We start from the raw sequence: 20,537 nt of genomic DNA on the forward strand, positions 1-20,537 counted from the left end.
ATATGCATCCAGGCACCATCATGGTTTAAACATGCTATTTGTTGTACCTGCAAACCTGATGACATTCCCATCAGCTATACTTTAGTTTTTAGTTCAAATTAACGTATTTTAGCAAGATAATAGCAAATGTTAGCATGCTTATTATACTTTGAGTTTTCTGTCAGAATCTATTTGATGCAGTGATCATATTTGGACCCCACAGTAGACCCCAAATAGGAAAGAATAACACTATCATGCTAGTCTAAGATGATTAAGTAAACATTGCACCTGCTAAACATTAGCAAGTTAGCATTGTGAGCAAGTTAGCATGAGGACATTAGCATTTAGCTCAAAGCACCACAGTGCCTAGAAACAGCCTTGTAGAGCCAGTATTTGGAATTTGATAATTCATAGAAAATATTTCCTCAATATTTTAATAAAATCATAATCCGGGTAGCATTATACTTCCTTTTGAATGTATGAGTAGAAGAAACATCTGATGTCTTGCAGACAGGGTTAGATAAACTCCACCACAATCTGCACACACACACATGCACACACACACTTGTGAGACTCAATGTTTCAGTGATGATGTTTCCCTCTCTGTAAAGCCCTCCACTCTCCAAACAGCTCACAGGAAAAACATGAGCATGGTAAACGCAGCTCAGTCCAACCTCCCGGAAAAGTGGTCTCAAGAAACAACAAAACCTAAAACAAATGCTACTCTGAAGACCCTGTCCTATTGTGTATTCATGACCCCGCTCTTGTTTGGAGAAGCTCTTTCACCGACACAAAAGCAAGCAGGCTCTGCTGTTCCTGTCAGTTTAAACAAATAACAATGATGCAACAGGAGTGCTTCCAGTGAATGTGAAATGCTGTTGAATCACCAGCGGAGCCCCACAATGCTTTGCCACGCATCACAACAGACAGGACAGGCTCAATATTAACATTTCCTTTTGACACGTGGCAAAAGGTGTTCTTTAACCCATGGAGGGTGAATGGGAATCAGCGGATAATAAGAAATTAAAAGGTAAAGAGGACACAGGGGAAATAGCGAGAGAGAAAGCCAAATCCTAGCCCCGGGGCTTAATGTTACAACACAATGGCCGCCAAGGCAGTAAAGAAGACGACATTTCTTATTCGCCCCCTCCCCTAGTGCCACCTGCATTACAATTAACCTCATGGCAACCTTGAGGTCTCTGATTAGTGATGGCCTATTGTCTCCATCCCATTAATGCTTGGCCCCCACTCTGCCCTCAGCGCACTCGCATCAACAAATCAAACCCAGTTTCCGGCAGGGTCTTTTACTGCTGGGAGCTGGCCTGTAATATAGGACAGCTGACTGGGGACAAGCAGAGCTGCTCTGGTACCTGAGTGGCTCAATAACACTGAGAATAAAGAAGAGGGGACGTCCAAATACTGTTTGCATTACCAGGTGGCATACACAGCCATATTTCAACCCTGTCTCTTACAGAATTACATTCCCATCTCCAAGTGTCATTTAGAGCTAAAAATGTATATATTTGCTGTAATTTAAAACAAAACAAAATCTAAGTGCGATGAAAATACTTGATATCGTTTAGAGGGAACGTCCAAATACTGTTTGCATTACCAGGTGGTGTTCGCAGACATATTTCAACCCCGTCTCTCCTACAAAATTACAATCCCATAGAACTAAACGTATCTCATCTACATTCCGAGCTAAATATAAATATATATTTGCTGTAATTTAAAACAAAACTAAATCTAAGTGCAATGAAACTACTTGATATCGTTTAGGCAACAATAATGCTTGTTTAAATTTCATAAAATGTTGGAGTTTGGCTTCAAATAGGTTTGTTTGTTACGTTGGTTTATGTAAATGAAGATGTTGAATATTTGGTTTCACACACCTGTCTCCTTGGTGAAAACAAACTTACTCTGACTTTGATTGGAAATATTTGTGTCCTTTAAAACTTAATTTTGTTGCATACTAACAATATTTTGAGGAAAGCGACTGGATATCAGCTTGAAAATGTTGCAGGAAATCAATAAAACAAGCATGGAAATATGAATACAAGAGGAAATGGACACTATAAGATACAAATAAAAATAATTCAGTAATAATGATACTCAGAATAATTGGGAGCGTCCTTGCAATTCAAATACTTTCATTTATGTAAATTAAGATTTGTTGTCAAACAGGACATGAACACCTGTCTTCTGGGTGAAACCCGACTTACTCTGACTGTGATTACAAATATTTTGGGGTAATGTGTCTTTTGAAATGTGATTGACTATGCCATGTGGTTGTACATTTTGTACATTTGAGGAAAGGGACTGGATATTGGTTACACATTTGACAGAAATGGACACTATAAGATACAAATGTGTAAAATAATTCAGTAATAATACGACAAAATACCTAACATTGGGAGCGTCCTTGCAATTCCAAGTATGCCAGATGTTGGGAAGCCCTCAAGGAATACAGTGACACATTAAACATTATATCACCTCGTGCTCTGGGGTGCAATCACTGGTTCTCCCTGGGGAGCTGTTACACTATATGTTGCTGCCACAGTTGAAATCTCAAGAAGTAGAAACTAATGCGCCGCGATCGGGGTTAGACCAAGCAAAGAGTACACATGGGAGCGATGGTGAGTTCAGCGTAGAGAGAAGAAACTGTTTTATACTCGTATCATGTCTTAAAATCAGATCAGAGCAGTCAGTGAGGTGAACATCAGATCTTTTATGTAAGCTAGCGGCCATTAGCGCTGTCGAAGGTACATCTGATATAATTCATATTTATGACATTAATGATGGAATCCGGTACAAACCTGCTTGGTAGTTTTAGTCGCTGAATGTTGCTTTGAGGCATTGTTGACAGTTTTAGATTTGTGTGATGAAGCTGTAAATGAAAAAACAAATTACAATGTCAAGCTTATTATGGCTTGTAATTACTGCGACTATTATACTGTAATTATTGTAAATACTGATCATAGTATTAGTGTGTGTTGGGAGGTATGATAATGAACTGTTTGGTGAAGTATCAAACTTTCATATTATTATTAAATTGTCTTAGATTGTGCATCGATGAGTTTGGAAAGCAGATTTGGATATTCTGTGACAACGCTGTGCATATTAAACCTGCAAGGTACTACTGCAGATAAAGAAGTAGACGCTGTGTTCATGATTAGATATTAAAGGGGCCCTTTTGGGGGTTTTCCCTCTAATGTAGTGTGTCATAGGTTTGAGTGCATAAAAGGTTCAAATGCCTACGTTTCTCACCATTTATTTGTCAGTAAATGTGCCGATGGATGTCATGTGACCTGCAATTCTAACTTTGGCCACTGTGCCAACATCGCCTCACATGCCAGCGATATTTATAAGGACTTGGGAAGCATACTTGCCAACCTTGAGACCTCAGAAATCGGGAGCATTTCAAAATGCAAAATGGGGGGGGCGGAGCTGTTAGATTAACATTAACATGCCTATTGTAGTTCTAAGTGCACCATCCTCTTGATGGAGCATATGCGTGGGCTGGACCTGTATTTTACAGGAAAGGAGTGAGCAGAGAGTAGAGTTGTCGATTCTTGTTCTGTTTTCTGTGACTATCTGCCTCACCTTCTCAGACTTTGAGTTGCGCGCGCTACTAAAGAGACGTGTTACCATGGAAACCAAACAATGGCTTAGCTGTATGAAAGTCCGAGTGGAAACAGTCCTAAGTAAATCTGATTTTCTCAGAAATCGGGAGAAATGCGGGAGAAATATGACCCCGGGAGGAAACCGGGAGAGGGCAATGAAATCGGGAGTATCCCGCGAAAATCGGGAGGGTTGACAAGTATGGTTGTAGTCTACAGTAGTAATTAATATATTATGGCCTACTACTTTGGCACTAACGGTTGATAACCGTTTATGAAAATAAAACCAATTGAACTGTACTGAAATAATGACAAGATCAACCGTTAGTGCCAAAGTAGTAGGCCATAATATATTAATTACTACTGNTCTGCTGCCGTCTGGCAGGCGGTACCGCAGCATCCGGACTAAAACCACCAGACTCAGGGACAGTTTCATCCCACAGGCCATAAGACTAAACACCTGAACTCTGTAAAGAACATCTATAACATTCATCTGGCTGCTACTTAGAAATTATTTATCTAACATATTCAATCACTTGTATTTAGACTCTTATTGCAATATTTGACTATTTTTCTTTTTGTATTGACTTGCACTATTTTTCCTGTTTCCGGTTTCCTACCGGGGTCATATTTCTCCCGCATTTCTCCCGATTTCTGACAAAATCAGATTTACTTAGGACTGTTTCCACTCGGACTTTCATACAGCTAAGCCATTNCGAAAAGTATTAAAAGAGGTGAAAATTACTCCAAGTCTGGGCACGTTGAGGGCTGTACATACACACAAGGGGAGTTAGTCGGTTCTGTAAGAGCCAGCATGCGGGACCGGGATTCTGGGATTTGTAGTCTTTCTAGTTGCGTATTTTTCATAATCTTATATTTCAACAGTTTTACAAAAAACTGTGACTTTTTTGACATGGAAATTATTCTTTAAGATTGACAAACATCATATGTGTAATTTGTGGCACAATTCAAACGGGATCGAAGGATAATCTTTCTCTCTCCATTGACTTCAATACATACTTTTCCGAAATAATGATAGGCTTGTGAGAATAGAGCGAAGTGATTGGTTAAGCTGGGGAGTGACGCCCCCGATCACTTATTGAGAGGAGAGAGAGTAGTAACATGGAAATAGTAAATTTATGAGTAAAGAACGTCTTCCTGGTTGAACTTGCGCTGAGCTTCATTAGACAAGGGTATTAGCTTTGCATGTAGCGATGAGGCTCTAAAAAACAAAGACTTGACCCCAAAAATAAAAACGTTAAACCTAATCGGCACCTTGTGTTGCTACCTCACTTCCTTTTGAAACTGTTTCTAATTCGGTTTTGCCGTGCAAATGGCAGCATCATTGCAGATAGAGATATATAGTGCGTCTTCTGTGATGATTAAGAGGGATCATTTTAGAGTCTATAAATTGATTTTATGAAAAATCCTATTATAACATCACTAACAGGATGTTTTGGGGAATATTTGCATGTCTGTTGAATTGACTCAAGATGCTAGTGTGTCCTTTTTCATTATAATGTAGGAACATGTCTCCCACTGATGTGTGTTTTTAATAGTTTTTGGACCACAAAGGAGCGTTATGACACAGGAGAAGATGCAACAGTACATCAGGCTTTGGCTAAACAAACAATACCTGTCAGTGGGATTAATTCGTTATTGGTGAGGTCTTTTCATAGGATTTGTTGACACTAACACAAAACCAGAACACCGGCAGCTCCATCCTTTTATGTGAGAGAGAACTGGAGAAGAAATAAAAGAGAGGCCTTGTTGCTTTTGAATGAATAAACAGAGGAAAAGGGACATTCTTCAGTGGGAAGATACAATCTGAAAAACCTTGAATAACATCAAACAATGCCTCCTGTGCAAAGCCAGTAAAGTATCATGGATCAAGGATGGGAATAACAGATACAGGATGATGTAACTTTAGGACACAACAAGGAGGATTTATGGTCTCTTGGGAAATAAAAAGACAACAATGCAGAGCTCAGAGGGAATTGGAAAAGGTCTTAAACTCAGCGTCTTTTTCTGCTGCGGCGATCAAAGAGCTTATTAGCCAGGATCCATAGAGTTCACTGTTCTCAGATCACTGTATACTCTCTGAATGCAAAGCCAGACTGTTGCTCTCTGCTTTAACCTTCTGTATTTGGGTAACATTTGTAAATGCTTTAAGTTCAAATATATCATAAATATGTAGCAGGAACAAGACTTCAAGACTCCTGGCAGTACATAATAAAAGAGTCTGTGGATAAAACTTTACGCAAACCATTTAAAGGGGACCTTTCATCGTTTTTACCTTACCTCTGCCACATCATAGACTTTATGCATTACATTAATGCACACAATGTTCATACTCCTTACTGCACATATTCTTATTTCACATTTCATAGTTTATATTCTACAATTTATTCATAGCCATTTCCATGTAAATTACTGCTTTATTTATTTTTTTATTGCTATTTAACTATATTTTATTACGGTGTAAAAGATTTTTTGTTTTATATTAGATTTCTTGTTTTTTATATTTTATGTATGCCCCATGATATTAAGTCAAATTCCAAGTATGTGCAATAAACCTGTTTCTGATTCTGATTCTGATTCTAATCATGCAAAATGCACTTTTTGATGTCTTTTATACATAGAGATGTGTCCCCGGTGTGTCAGGGAACTCACGCAGCGTCAGAAAATAGAACCCTCTCTCTTTTCCTCCGTTCCCAAATCTCTAAAAACGGGGCTACAATGGAGCTGATCCAGATTTGCGTCCGATATGACGTAATATCTGAAATGTGGACCCACGGCCCTATCAGAAACGTTGCTATCAGAAACAATGCCCGACTGTTTTGGACGTAATATGGTCGGTGTTTACATTAGCATCGCTAACACTCAGAGCTAACCTTTACTGGAGAGCATGTGTGTGAAGAAGCAGGAAATAAAAAGGAACTCACCTTGTGGTATAACCGGCAAGAGAGAAAGCCTTTGAGCTCCATACTGTTTCAGAAAGAATCATTGATAATCCACAGTACCACAGTATCTGCCGGTAGAATCTCACGCATGAGCTCAGCCCCCTCCTTTCTTTAAAAAAAAAAAAAAGACTTTATATCCCGAATCAGCACTTTTGAAACAGGAAGTGAAATAGAGGGATATGAGGCATGGCTAGAATGGGTGATCTATTTGGTATTTTGAGCAAAACCCTTCATAGACATGTTTTTTATATATTTGTAAATATCTGAGACCTATGCTATTGCCTAAAAATAGCATGATAGGTGACCTTTAACTCAATATAAGNCCCCACTGCCCCCCCCCCCCCCCTGTTGTCGAGGAACAGGCCGCGAGAAAAAAGGTGTGGTGTACGACATCACAAGAAGAAGTGTCGTGAAGTAACCGTAACATCTCTCGGTCGATGTCGCTCACTCAAGTCATCTACGACCGTCTAGTGGCGTGACTGACGTGCCTATTCGAGCGTCCACTCTCTCTTGGCTGACGAGACGGGTCACCCGGGTCGGGGGGGCGAAGCTGCAGCGGTAGAGCGAAAAATACTGAAAAATACGTGCGAGCCGACAGCCCCTAAATCAACTCCTAATCACGTGATTCTTTACCCTGTTCGTTCCCACCTCGACCGTCGCAAAAAGGGGAGGGGTGACGAGAAGCGAGACCGTACGCACAATTTGACACATTGTGACGGATCTTTATTCGCCTGGAAAAGAGGGGGCAGTTTATTTCGCGGAAGAGGGGCAAGAAGGCAAGGAGTCGAGAGGACAAAAAGGGACGTTTCGCCAGCTTCGAGGAGCAGACACTGAGCTGAGAGGGTCGCCTGCGTGTAAGACGACTTACGAAAAGAATAAGGTGGAACAGACGGAAGTCGCCCGACCGTGGTCCGGGACGTTCTCTTGGTTACTAGTTGAACTCCTAAATTACCCTCATATCAAATGTACTGTATGTGTCGACTTTGTTATTGACGAGGTTACTTATCTAACAAGTTACCTTGTTCACAGGTAGTTATCCGAGGTAGTCTCGAAGACTTTCTGGACCGGTGGTGTTAAGTCAGCCACCACCGATAGAAGAGTACTCAAGATTCAGGTACTCTATAAGTTGCGTCTGACATCATCACTTCTTCCCTTTACGTTATAAGAGGCTAGTTCGACGAGTTTAATATTGTCTTTGATAAGATGAGAACCCAGTATACAGTTACAATTTTGTTCCAAAATGACCACTTTATTCATGCGGTAAAAATCTGTAAAGTAACTAGAATATTGTACTAATTAATTTAGATGAACGACGAGAAAGAAAAACCTGAACTTCATAGATGTTTGTATTGTCAACTCCCTTATTTATGAAACGTTGGATAAAACAAACCTAAAAATTGAGATCAACCTGTTTTGCCCATTTAAACTGGAAACATGTGGTTTGTCTTGTCGGACTCAATTCTAACACTGCTTACGAGGGTAATCATTAAACCACTTGACAGAGCTCTCGACAACGTTTTATACCTTATGTTTCTTATCTTATACGTTTGTTTGCTATTTGAACCAAACTCTTGAGGAATCCAGACAGCTGCAGCACCCCGCTGACAAAACACTCACGAGACTGTGAAATCCTCTAATATCACATGGACGTGTCTGGAGGAACTTTCCTAGCTACGTTTTCACAAACACACGGTACTGATTCTTAATGTTTTTATAGTTTTTATCTATAATGTTTAAAAAATGCTGCGACATGCCTCTGGGTTAAAGATGGAGGAAGTGTTCCAGCGTCAACGTGTTCAACTTCAGAAGTTGGTTCTGTAATGGTTCTGGGGGGAAAACCTGCAAGAATTAATGTTTAGATTATTTAAACTGACCTCAATAAAGAGTTTGTAAAAAATAGAAAAGAGAAACATGTGTGTTATTGCTATTCATTGGGAGGAACCTTAAACAATATGTAATCTTCTCTCAATCAATTCAATATAGTGGTGCAGGAATGAGTCCTAAAACCCTTAGCATGTTAGCGTTACTGAAGCTTCTATGTGTCCTAAGAGCGTCAGTGTCTAAATGAGACAACTAAACGTCATCTTGCCGATCATTAGCCGCCTTTAGCTTAGCGGTGGTGTCGTTTCTTTATAGCCTAATGTTAGCTTTTTACTTGTTTTTACTACTTCATGGTTAAGGACAGTAAATAAATCAGTTGGATGTTTAAAATCTGAGTTTCTCCCTTTACGCTGTTCGGCCGCTGCTGACGTTTTTACAGTTTTTTTCTCCGATAACTTCAGATTTGGATATCATTGAGGTTTTTATTAGAAGCCAAATTATCCGCAAAGGTCTCCTACTCTGCAGAACAAATATTCTATGGTACCGCTACAAGCGAAAGGACGTTTCCCAGCATCCACGTGTTCAACTTCAAAGTTGGTTCTGTAATGGTTCTGGGGGGAAAACCTGCAAGAAATAATGTTTAGATTATTTAAACTGACCTCAATAAAGAGTTTGTAAAAACTAGAAAAGAGAAAAATGTGTGTTATTACTATTCATTGGCAGGAACCTTAAACACACTAATATTCTGTTATTTAATGTAATGTAGTGGGGCAGGAATGAGTCCAAAAACCCTTTCTGTAAGCAATTTTGTTTTCGGTTACAAACCTGACATTAGGTCTGTGGTTAGCTTTACGCTGAAGCTTCTATGTCCTAAGAGCGGCGGTTGCCAAAAAGTGTCTAAATGAGATCTTTCCGAACATAAACTGCATTTAGCTTTGCAGTGGTGTAGTTTCTTTATAGCCAAACGTTAGATTATTGTTTATTTTTACTACTTCATGGTTAAGGAGGTTTTAAAGCGGTAAAAGTAGTAAATACATCAGTTTGATGTTTAAAATCAGAGTGTCTCCCTTCATGCTGTTCGGCCGCTGCTGACGTTTTTGCAGCCAAGTTCTCCTATAACTACAGATCCAGAAGTCATTGAGTTTTTTTTATCAGAAGACAAATTAGCCGCAAAGGTCTCCTAGTCTGCAAAACAAATGTTCTATGGTATGAGAACCGCTACAAGCTATAGGCTAGTGTTTGCTCAGTTAACTCCTCAGATTAAAACCCTTCTTTCGGTTAAAAGTGTGTATGGTGAAGTCGTGGCTAAAATCTGGATAAAAAGGCTTATGAAGTCTTCTGACAGCTGAAGCATGCTCAAAGGGAAAACAATGCCAGTACAGGAGACAAGAGGAAACGTTACCTTCCTTTCACTGAAACTATACAATACTACTAAATATATAACATACGGCTATAGTTGTTTTGAATGCAGACATGCTTCATATTATCTTTTGATGTATTGGCTGAGTTATAGAAGGGCCTCGAGTCTAAAACATCTGCATTAGGTTGTGGCTCTTTCACTGTTGATTGTTATGCATGGGTAACTATTTTGAAATTTGAATGTAGTCTGCACCGGCTGAGATATAAATACAATACGGACCTGCGGGGATTCAATTCAAGTATTAACACCTTATAGTTTAAAGTAAAAAAAAAACACAAAAGGTTTGAATGTAAATGAGTGTAACTGCAATCTGACTAAATACTGCATTCTGGGGCAAGAAAATACATGCAAGTGGACAGAAAACATTCAAAACACCCATTTAGGAGTGTATTTTACTAAGCATGTCTATTTATGTGTGTAGATTTCTCCTAAATTCACAAAATTAGCATTAGAAAAAGCTTCATTTGCAAATGTATACATAGCCTACTATTTTTTTAGAAAGAATTGTATATCATCGTTTCACGGTGATATATGTGGGTACAGAGCCGGCCCGACCCATTAAGCGACATAAGCAGCCGCATAAAAAAAATAAAAAATCCCAGTACACCGTCGCCGTGATAAGTATGTTTAATTAATTGTGTTAATATGCCTAGATTGCCTACTCTCAAAGTCATGTATTATATTATTGAGTCAATAATATAATACATTAACCGTGCTTTACCTGAACCTCATCATGACACTAGAGAGGACGGCAGAAATGTAATTTCCCGTGTTCAGTGAATGCAACAGAGGCAAGACACCAGACCAACCAGAGAGTTGAATGGAAATAAAAATCTGTCTTATTGGCTGACAGGTACCTATCCTGTGAGCTGTGACAATGTTTAAAATAAACTTTCAGTCAGTCGGACTCAGAGTTTTTGAAGATGGACATAAGACATTTTTTTCTTAAACAAGACGACAATTCTCAAGTGGTGGCTCACACAACAAACCCAGAGCCACCACTTGAGCCAGGTGAACAAGGTAGGTAAATGTCAGTAAACTTCCAAGTTATGCGAACATGTAAGCAAAGCATAAATTACAGCTACGTTGACGTTACTTTGAATCGCGGGGGTAAGCTAAACCGTTAGCAAGTAGCTATAGCTAGCCAGATATATTAAATAAACATTTTGTCATACAATCTAAACGTAATGTTTTTTAGCGTTACCTGGTGATTTCAAAGAAAGCTCTCTGGGAAATGTTGACTTACTGTTCAACATGAAGCTAGAGGCTACCTTACAGTACACAGTTGATCCTGAGTCCTGTCAGTTAAAGTGTTTCATAGTTGGCTTAGCTAAGCATCAACCTAGCACTGAAATATATGGATGTTATGTGACAGTATTTCTGAGAAAAAGTCAGCTGAAATGGTGGCATAGTTGCCACTGCTTTACGTGTCAACAGCATATTTGAACATATTTGCAGCAGTAAATGTGGCTGTTTGGCCACTGACGTTGCCATAACAACAACGGAATTTAAATGTGCAACCTCTTTATGTGACAGATTTTTGCAAGAAATGGTAATTCTTCTGAATGATATTCCTATTGACAGCTAGTTTATATGTGAACATTATAAGATGGACAGCCAGAGAGAATAAATGAANTGCACTTTTTGATGTCTTTTATACATAGAGATGTGTCCCCGGTGTGTCAGGGAACTCACGCAGCGTCAGAAAATAGAACCCTCTCTCTTTTCCTCCGTTCCCAAATCTCTAAAAACGGGGCTACAATGGAGCTGATCCAGATTTGCGTCCGATATGACGTAATATCTGAAATGTGGACCCACGGCCCTATCAGAAACGTTGCTATCAGAAACAATGCCCGACTGTTTTGGACGTAATATGGTCGGTGTTTACATTAGCATCGCTAACACTCAGAGCTAACCTTTACTGGAGAGCATGTGTGTGAAGAAGCAGGAAATAAAAAGGAACTCACCTTGTGGTATAACCGGCAAGAGAGAAAGCCTTTGAGCTCCATACTGTTTCAGAAAGAATCATTGATAATCCACAGTACCACAGTATCTGCCGGTAGAATCTCACGCATGAGCTCAGCCCCCTCCTTTCTTTAAAAAAAAAAAAAAAAGCTTTATATCCCGAATCAGCACTTTTGAAACAGGAAGTGAAATAGAGGGATATGAGGCATGGCTAGAATGGGTGATCTATTTGGTATTTTGAGCAAAACCCTTCATAGACATGTTTTTTATATATTTGTAAATATCTGAGACCTATGCTATTGCCTAAAAATAGCATGATAGGTGACCTTTAACTCAATATAAGATTTCTCCTGGTGATTGGGGCCCTTTGACCTTGAAATAAATAAAGTCAAATGTATGGCTATACATTGATGAGATAAAATGCAAAACTCTTTAGTAAGTAAAACATGAATTAGCACACAAGAGTCTATCAGGTTCTGTGGATAAAAGTGTACTTAATCTCTCTCCAAATGTTGTCTGGGTAGGGAAATGTGATGATTTGGTTTAATGAGATTTTTACTAGAAGGCAAGTTAGGCCACAAAATAAAAAGTAAATGTCAATATTGTGGTTTTGAATGGATTAGTTATGAGGTAAAAGGCTATATCTGAAAAAAAAGCTTTAAGGAGTGTTTTTCCGATTAATACAATTACAACAAAAACGAAAAATCTGCCCCAAAAACACAAAATAAATGTACCCCTTTCTAGCACAAATCCATGAGTTAGGAAAATATCTGTCTCATTTAAATGTTTTATCAAAACCAATACTTCAACATGTATCTGTACCTGTGTAACTCTGTTTTAGAGACAGTTTTAATGAACTCTGGCTGCCCCCAAACAAATAGCTTTTTTGAGAGTTTTTGTACTGACTTAAAAAGAAAATAAAATGTCAAAATAACCAGAAGTGCAAAGCTGTGCTAGGAAATACAAAGGTTGAGAAAATACAACCTCATTCAACATGTTTTCATATTAACACTTACCTCTGTATCAGAATCAGAGCCAGTTAGAGAGTTTGATGGTGCCGTCCGCCAACGTTTTAATGAACCCGTGTTTATTATCTGAGATGATAGGAGGACACACGGTGTTCCCGTCTGCCGGTGACACATTGTGCTTTTGTTTGAAATCAATTGCTTTTGGTAATTGAAGCAGACGTCAGTTCTACATTTATATAATTACAGTAACACAAAAGGTCACCTCTCTATTTGACCAAGCAGAGATTATTGAGAGAGTCTAGTGGGTTCTGTGGATTAAACTTTACTTCTATTTTTGGGGGGTTTACTTCATTTGATTAGATTTGTACTAAAAGGTGAGTGGAAAACAAAGAGTAGATGTCAAATGTGTGGTTATGAACGGATACATTTTTAGGTCAATTACTTCTTTTAAGTATTTTGTGATGAATAAAAAGTAGCAAAAGAGGTCAATTTTACCTGCTAATGTAAAATGTACAGTATCTGCCCCTTTCTGGCAAAATACAAGCGTTCGGAAACAGCTTTAATTTAGTGTTTATATTAACAATATTTATTTTGTTACCGTATCTGTACCTCTTTGAAACGGTTGTCAGTCTGACATGTTGATGGGGCAGCCAATAGTTGTCTGTTTGAATTACTCCATGTTCATTATCTGACTGGTCACATGGTGTTCCCGTCTGCTGGTGACACATTGTGCTTTTGTTTGAATTCAATTGCTTTTGGTAATTGAAGCAGACTTCACTTTGGCATCTTTAAAGTAGTTACATCTCTATTTTACGCAACAAAGAATATGAAGAAGTTTTGGGGTTGGTTGAAGTTTAACTCAAACTTTTGGTTTTGGTTGGCTCACTCGATGATTTTCTTGGACAACATTTTTATTTTTGAAGGCAAGTGAGACTACAAAAATATCAGATTTGTGGTTAGAAATCGATCAAATATGATTTTAAACACCTTAGGTGATCCAAATAGCTTTTTGAGTGTTTTTGTGATGAGGAAAAAACACATTTCTTTTAATTTGATCCTCGACCAAATAGTTATGAGGCCGTGTTTTTCTAAATAAAAGGAGCTTTTCTTTGTAATACATTGATTTATTATATATTTATTAACTATCTTCACTCATATCTGTTATATATATATATATATATTCTTATTATCCCTGCGTTTCACACTTATCTGATGCTGCTCTAACACCTTACGTGGATTAAAAAAGGTCATTTGATCTTATCTGACATTTTGATAGGGCAGCCAGAGTTTTAATTATAATTGACTAACTGAATAGAGACATATGGTGTCCTCCTCTGCCAGTGACACATTGTGCTTTTGTTATAAATCAGACGTACAGTACAGTAGTTCTTATTGGCCGTGACTGCTACTCAGCAGACCCTCAGTGTCCTCCTGCTGCTCAGACAGATCTGTTAACTGTCCTGACTTTAGATAAAGTTGAAAGCAGATCCCTGACAGCCTCCAGAGAGGATTTAAGCGGGCCGCTCTCTGCTTTGTTCCTCCGACCCCCCCTGAGTGTAAGCGTAACCCCTGATGGGGATATGGTTCCTGCTGATACATGATGGAGAACCTCTCAGAGCTGTCACTGTGGCTCTGCTTGACAAAGGTTTTTATTAAACATTCAGAGACTCCTGAAGTGAAATAGGAGGGACATTTAAGTGACATTTGCAGCTGACATTTAATACTGTTTGTTTCATTATACATAAGGCTTTAGTGTGGAGGAAGTGATTTTCAATGCATACGCTGACTTTTTCTCAGGGTTCACTCTGTGTACGTCGATCATTTCTGCAGAAAGGCAGAGGTCTGGTTGTTTCCATGGCCACCCAGGATGAGTGCTTGAACTAAAGCTAACAATAGCTAAGGCATGCAGAGAAGGTTAAGGAACACAATTCACTCAATATACTTCTATAAGTCAAGTCAAAGTCAAAGTTAACTTTAATGTCAATCTTTCTGTGTGTTAGTACAGACAGAGAGATCGAAATAATGTTTCCAACAATCCCGAATACAAAAAAAATAATACAAATATGTATAAAAATATGTATAAATATGTATATCCTACAATCAACAGACACATTTACGCATACACATTAAGATAAAACACAACAATCAAGATATACAAAATAATAAAATAACAGACACTTCAATATAATACTTTAATGTAAAGCTCTGCAGTTAGATGGAAACTACGCCTCTTAAGTTAATCACATGCCTTCTGCACGGGAAGTCCCCCTTTTTGTCTCATTTGTATTTTTCTTAATCTTCCCCCAAGAAGGAGATTAACAAAAGCGACATAGAACGCCAAAATGTATTGAAAAAGGCATCTTTTTTAAAAACCCCTACATGTCCGGCAGTGGCTCAGTCAGTAGGGGCTTGGACTGTGAGCTGTAGGGTCGCTGGTTCAAGTCCCCGAACAGACCTAAATATGGAGTGTGGACTGCTACTTGGGGAGGTCCCAGTTCAACTCCTGGGCCCTGCCGTGGTGCCCTTGAGCAAGGCACCGGCCCCCCCACTCCCATTGCTCCCTGGGTGCTGTACAATAGCTGCCCACTGCTCCTACTATAGACTCCTGGTATTAGGATGGGTTAAAAGCAGAGGACACATGTCACTGTGTGTGCTGTGTGCTCTGCATGTGTGACCATTAAAGAGGGTTTCATCCCTCCCATTTCTATTCTATGTGGACTAAGCCTTAGAAATTATTATTAAAGAGTTTTGTCCATTATTTTACAGGGAAGACAGTTCTTAACAGGTGCCAAATAGTGTGCTCACCTGTAAGCCTAAGATGTATTCCAACAGCATGGTGGAGCAGCTATTTCTGCAGATTTTATAGGATTTAATTGGAAATGTCATGTCGACTGTGCAGGTCCCTGGATGTAACCCTGGGTTGATATTTTTGTATTAAAAAAACAGGCACCTAAAAAAGACTCCCTAACATCACAACACCACAGCTGTGTCTGTTCAGTATTGAAGAAATCTTTATGTTCAAATATTCCTTGCAGGTCAGATTATGTGAAACTCTATTAATGCTAATATTTTTGTTTTTTCATTTCTATGTCTAATTATGAAAAATGCAAATTACATTTTTGAACAAACTGTAGATAATTCATGATACAGAGGGAGCTGTGGTGGATCAATATGATGGTGATTTAACTCCTGCTTTGAACTTAGAGTCTTTTCAGCTTAATAGTCAGATATTATTGACAGGCAGGTCACAGTTGTTTCCATAAAGTGACCTTGAGGCTGGCACACATTCACTGCACTGAAGACAGAAAGACACCCTGCCAATGATACTGTGAGAAAGCAATAACAGCCCATCAACACTGTAATGTATGTATTATTATATCAATTAGTCTGATACATAAACAAAGGCAGCATCATCAGACCGGAGAGAGAGGGATTATGGTGGGGGGCTGCTTCAATTACGTTAATGCAAAAGATTTGATCCCAAGTCACACCAGGTAGAAAACTGAGTAATCATTTCCATTATATTTTATTCACAAAGAAAATAAAACGGCTTTTACTGTTGGGCTTATCCCTTTCATGTAGTGTGTTTGCAGACATGTTTATGGTAGTATCCCTGATTCAAACAATCAGCAAACCCTGATATTTGAAAAGCTGCGGGAGCAAATAGTCGACTGAAATTGCAGCTCAACAATCATAGCAGATAGAAAACCATTTTCCTGTAAGTAACTGCTTCTTCTGCTGCGGAGAAATGACTGCTGCTCTCACTTTTACAGGACTGCAGAGACAACCCTCTTGCAATACATGATGATTTCTTTAAAAAAACACAATTGTCAGCTGAAGTGGGAGGAAGCAGTGAAATGTAGTGATGTTATAAATTATATGGTGCTACCAGGGCTCCAAAAATGTTCAAATATGGTCAAATATTCCTTACATAAAGCCAATATAAGCAATGAAAACCTCCTGATTCTTATTGGTTTTGCTTAACTATCACAAACTTGAACAGTAGTTAAATAAACATAGCAGTGTTGATTTAATTTTGCATCAAATCAATAAACACAGATGCTAAATAACAACTTTTCTTTTTGATAAAAGTACAGCCCATCATCTAACAAGCACACAGTCTCCCTGACTAAAGGAAAGTAATTTAGGATGTACTATTAGAAATGCTCTCCTGCAGCCGGTACATGGACAGAGAAAGGGAAGGGAACAACCTAAGAAAAGACAGGAAGTAAACACTAAAGGGAACAGCAGAAGAAGACAGACAGGAAGTAAACACTAACGGGGACAGCAGAAGAAAAGACAGGAAATACACACTAAAGGGAACAGCAGAAGAAGACAGACAGGAAGTAAACATTAAAGGGGACAGCAGAAGAAAAGACAGGAAGTACACACTAAAGGGAACAGCAGAAGAAGACAGACAGGAATAAACACTAAAGGGAACAGCTGAAGAAGACAGACAGGAAGTACACACTAAAGGGACAGCAGAAGAAAAGACAGGAAGTACACACTAAAGGGAACAGCTGAAGAAGACAGACAGGAAGTACACACTAAAGGGAACAGCTGAAGAAGACAGACAGGAAATAAACACTAAAGGGAACAGCAGAAGGAGAACTCTGTTACACTTGACTCTTGTTATGCCTGGCTTTCTTTGCAGAGTAGATTAAATGCATTACACACATTTTTGCTCCTCTTTCAGCTAATGCTACAATGCAGAAAACGAATAAACTTGAAGGGCACTCTGACTTCCGCCAAAGCCAATTTCAATTAGTGTGCATCTGCTGCCCTTCCACCAAAATACATGAATATCCGGCCAGAAGTTTTTCTGTAATCTTGCTGAAAAAGAGAAAAAGACAGCAACAAAACATAACTTTCTTTGCAGGGGTGATAAAACACCTGAATGCCTCTGGAACGAGAGTTACTGTAAAGTGGAAATTGTAAACACTGTGAACCTTTTTCAATCTTCACACACAAAGACCATATTGCCAGCAAAGTGAAAGTGTCTTTCTTCGCTTTCTTCACAGAATGTATTCATGTCACAGAGCCAAACGCAATCACTAGAGTTACGCACATAAAATAGAAGAAAGTAGACTTGAAGTTGGAAAATTCGCTTTGGACACTGTTTTGATGGTAAAGCGAGATCAGAAATAACCTTTTAGGAAACCTGTCCATTGAGATGGAAATGTGTTCATTTTATGTGATATAAACAACTGATCAATTTGCTTATTTACAGTTAAAAATAAATAGTAATAATAATAATAATAATAATTAATTTACTTCATTTTGTATTTCTTATTTTTCTAGGCATGTTAGGTATGCATGGGATATTATATGATATATATATTATTTTTTTTAATCGGTTGTAGGGCCTATATTAGATATAGAAGGTGACATGGCTCGTCATTCAGTACATTTTCAAAATAACCACCCTTTGCACCAATTGTGGCTTTTACTCTTTGATCATAATTTCACTTTGACTGATATGGACATTGACTTGAGGCCTACTAACTAGAAGGAAAGATTAAGGAAATATGACCAAAGCAACAAAAACTGCATGTCGGGTAGGCAGCAAAATCACCTTCTGAAATTCCTCCGATGTGGTTCAAATCTTTTTCAGAGTTGTGCAGATGGACAGACTTGGAGAATGTTACATACACATGCCTGTTTATCCACACCCTGCTGCCGGTGGGTGCTCCAAGTCATTTGTGTTTTGTTTGTTTCGTATATTTGCAGATAGCTAGAAGAGTTTATGGTTGCAGCTGAGTAGTTACAGACACAAGCTGTGTTTAATGTGAGCTGCTGTTGGCAGTGACACTGTTTATCTTTCTCTCTGTCAGTAATTCCCTTGCTTGGAGTATCTACAAAACTATAGACTGGCAGTTTATAACAATCCTAATCCTCAACTGTAACAGTAAAAACGTTTGAACCGTGGCAATACTTTTCAAATTGTTCCAAACGCCGATTAAAAACAGGCTCAATTTACAATTCCCAAGAAAAATACTATGACACTTTTGTTTTTCTGCAGTTTTCTTGCGTAGGAGGTTTATTTTGCATTTCAAAATGGGCTTCACCCTGTGTGCGTTGTCACTGTCAGCTCCAGGCCATTAGTGAAGGCCCACATAACAACCTGCAGCTGTGCACTAGATTGCTTTTTTGGCCGAAATCGAGGGCACCAATTAAACACGGCTCTGGATGTTGATCACACCTCGGTGAGCCCACCTCTCAGCTGGAAGCTCCACCGCCGCATTTCAATGTGCAGATTGAGTCTGATTCAAACCCACGATGCGAGGAAAACAAGACAAACAGACCGTAGTTTTTTCCCAATATGTTGTTCTCTTTCTGCAACGATGCACAAAGCAGATTTGGCCCCTCATGTTTTCAGCAACATGACAAATACGATTTACAGTGGAATATATGACTAGTAGACTACTGAGATAATACAGTGTCTTGAATCAATAACAGTGCTTGAATAAGAAATTAAATGACTCAGCAATTTAGCACTTCAGGTTCCCTGGTCTCAAAGTCAATTGTTTACTGGATGTATTATTGGCTGTTATCCTGAAATAAGGTCTGTGGTTAACACAAGCTGAAGAGATTATGATATTTTCTGCGACATAAAATATGTCCGACTGGTGAATTTAAAAATTGTGGTTGCTAACAAGTGTCTTAGTCAGACGACTAAACGTCATCACGCCCAACATTAGCCGCCTTTAGCTTAGCGGTTGCGACTTGAAGTCATGTGACCGTGACCGTTCTGTAGTTTCTTTATAGCATTGGGTTTTTCTCAAGGGAACCAAGGAGATGCTTACTTCCGTGTTTGCCTAAAAAGATATGTCATCCCTGCACCACCACTAGTATCTGTACCCCAAATATTGTGCTAAAATAGCTTAGCATAGCATAAAGAATGAGCACATGGGGGAACTGTTAGCCTGGAGGGTTGGAGGTAACAACATCTGCCAAAAAAGTGTGTTTTTATTGCCAGGTGTCTCCTGACCTTGTTCTTTGTTGTTCTAGTTAGTGTATTGTGTGATAGCACTGGAGCCTATGGTTGATATTCATTTCATAGACATCATTCAATATCATTATACGATATATCTTAATAAATGTGAAGAGAATGTATTCATGTAAAATAATCATGTTGATTTTCAAAGCAATAAAACATGTTGTACTAGGTGCACTGCTCTTGTAGTTTATGTTGGTTGTAATGTCAATTCTAATGCTATTTTGTCATATATTTTATTTTCGATGTACATTAAATATAATGCAAGATTTGCTTTACTTCTCACATAAATCTTTGCCGCTTAGAGGAAGACCATCTTTCCTTTTGCTATCCGCTGCTGACCTTCATGACTCCGACCTCGGCCCTCATTTGTTCTCTAGAGGGAGTGATTATGCAGGACACAGAGGTTTGGCAAGACCTTAATGTTAAATGTCCTTAGCAGACATCTCATTGATAGTATAGAGCTTGCCTTAAAAGGAAGCAGATCTTCATTTAATTATGCACATAATCCATTAACCTTGCACCCCCCCACTGTCCGCCCGCAGGCTTTAAGAGTCAAGCCAAACTTTAAAGCTGCTCCTTCTTTAAAGAGTTCAGTAGGAACATGTAATCCATACAGCAGAGGTGAGTGAGAATGAAAGTACTGGATAAACAGATGATGCTAGATAGAACGTTTTAGAAGGAGTTTTCTCTTTTGGGGGTTTTCCCTTTCCTGTAGTGTGTTCATGTTCAGGTGTATATCAGTATGTAGTGTCTCTACTTTAAAGAGTTCTCTCCTGCTGATGTTCAGGTGTATATCAGTAT

General features: G+C 38.8%; 1 protein-coding gene across 1 annotated transcript in view; it reads left to right on the forward strand.

The window, feature by feature from the left end:
• The window catches only part of tubgcp5 (tubulin gamma complex component 5), a 28,469-nt gene that overhangs the window by 6,732 nt on the left and 1,200 nt on the right, over positions 1–20,537 (forward strand). The gene's annotated exons all lie outside the window — the stretch shown is intronic.

The sequence above is a fragment of the Notothenia coriiceps genome, unplaced genomic scaffold, assembly GCF_000735185.1.
Source record: "Notothenia coriiceps isolate Sejong01 unplaced genomic scaffold, NC01 NC01_scaffold00037244, whole genome shotgun sequence".
In the NCBI taxonomy this organism is placed as follows: domain Eukaryota; kingdom Metazoa; phylum Chordata; class Actinopteri; order Perciformes; family Nototheniidae; genus Notothenia; species Notothenia coriiceps.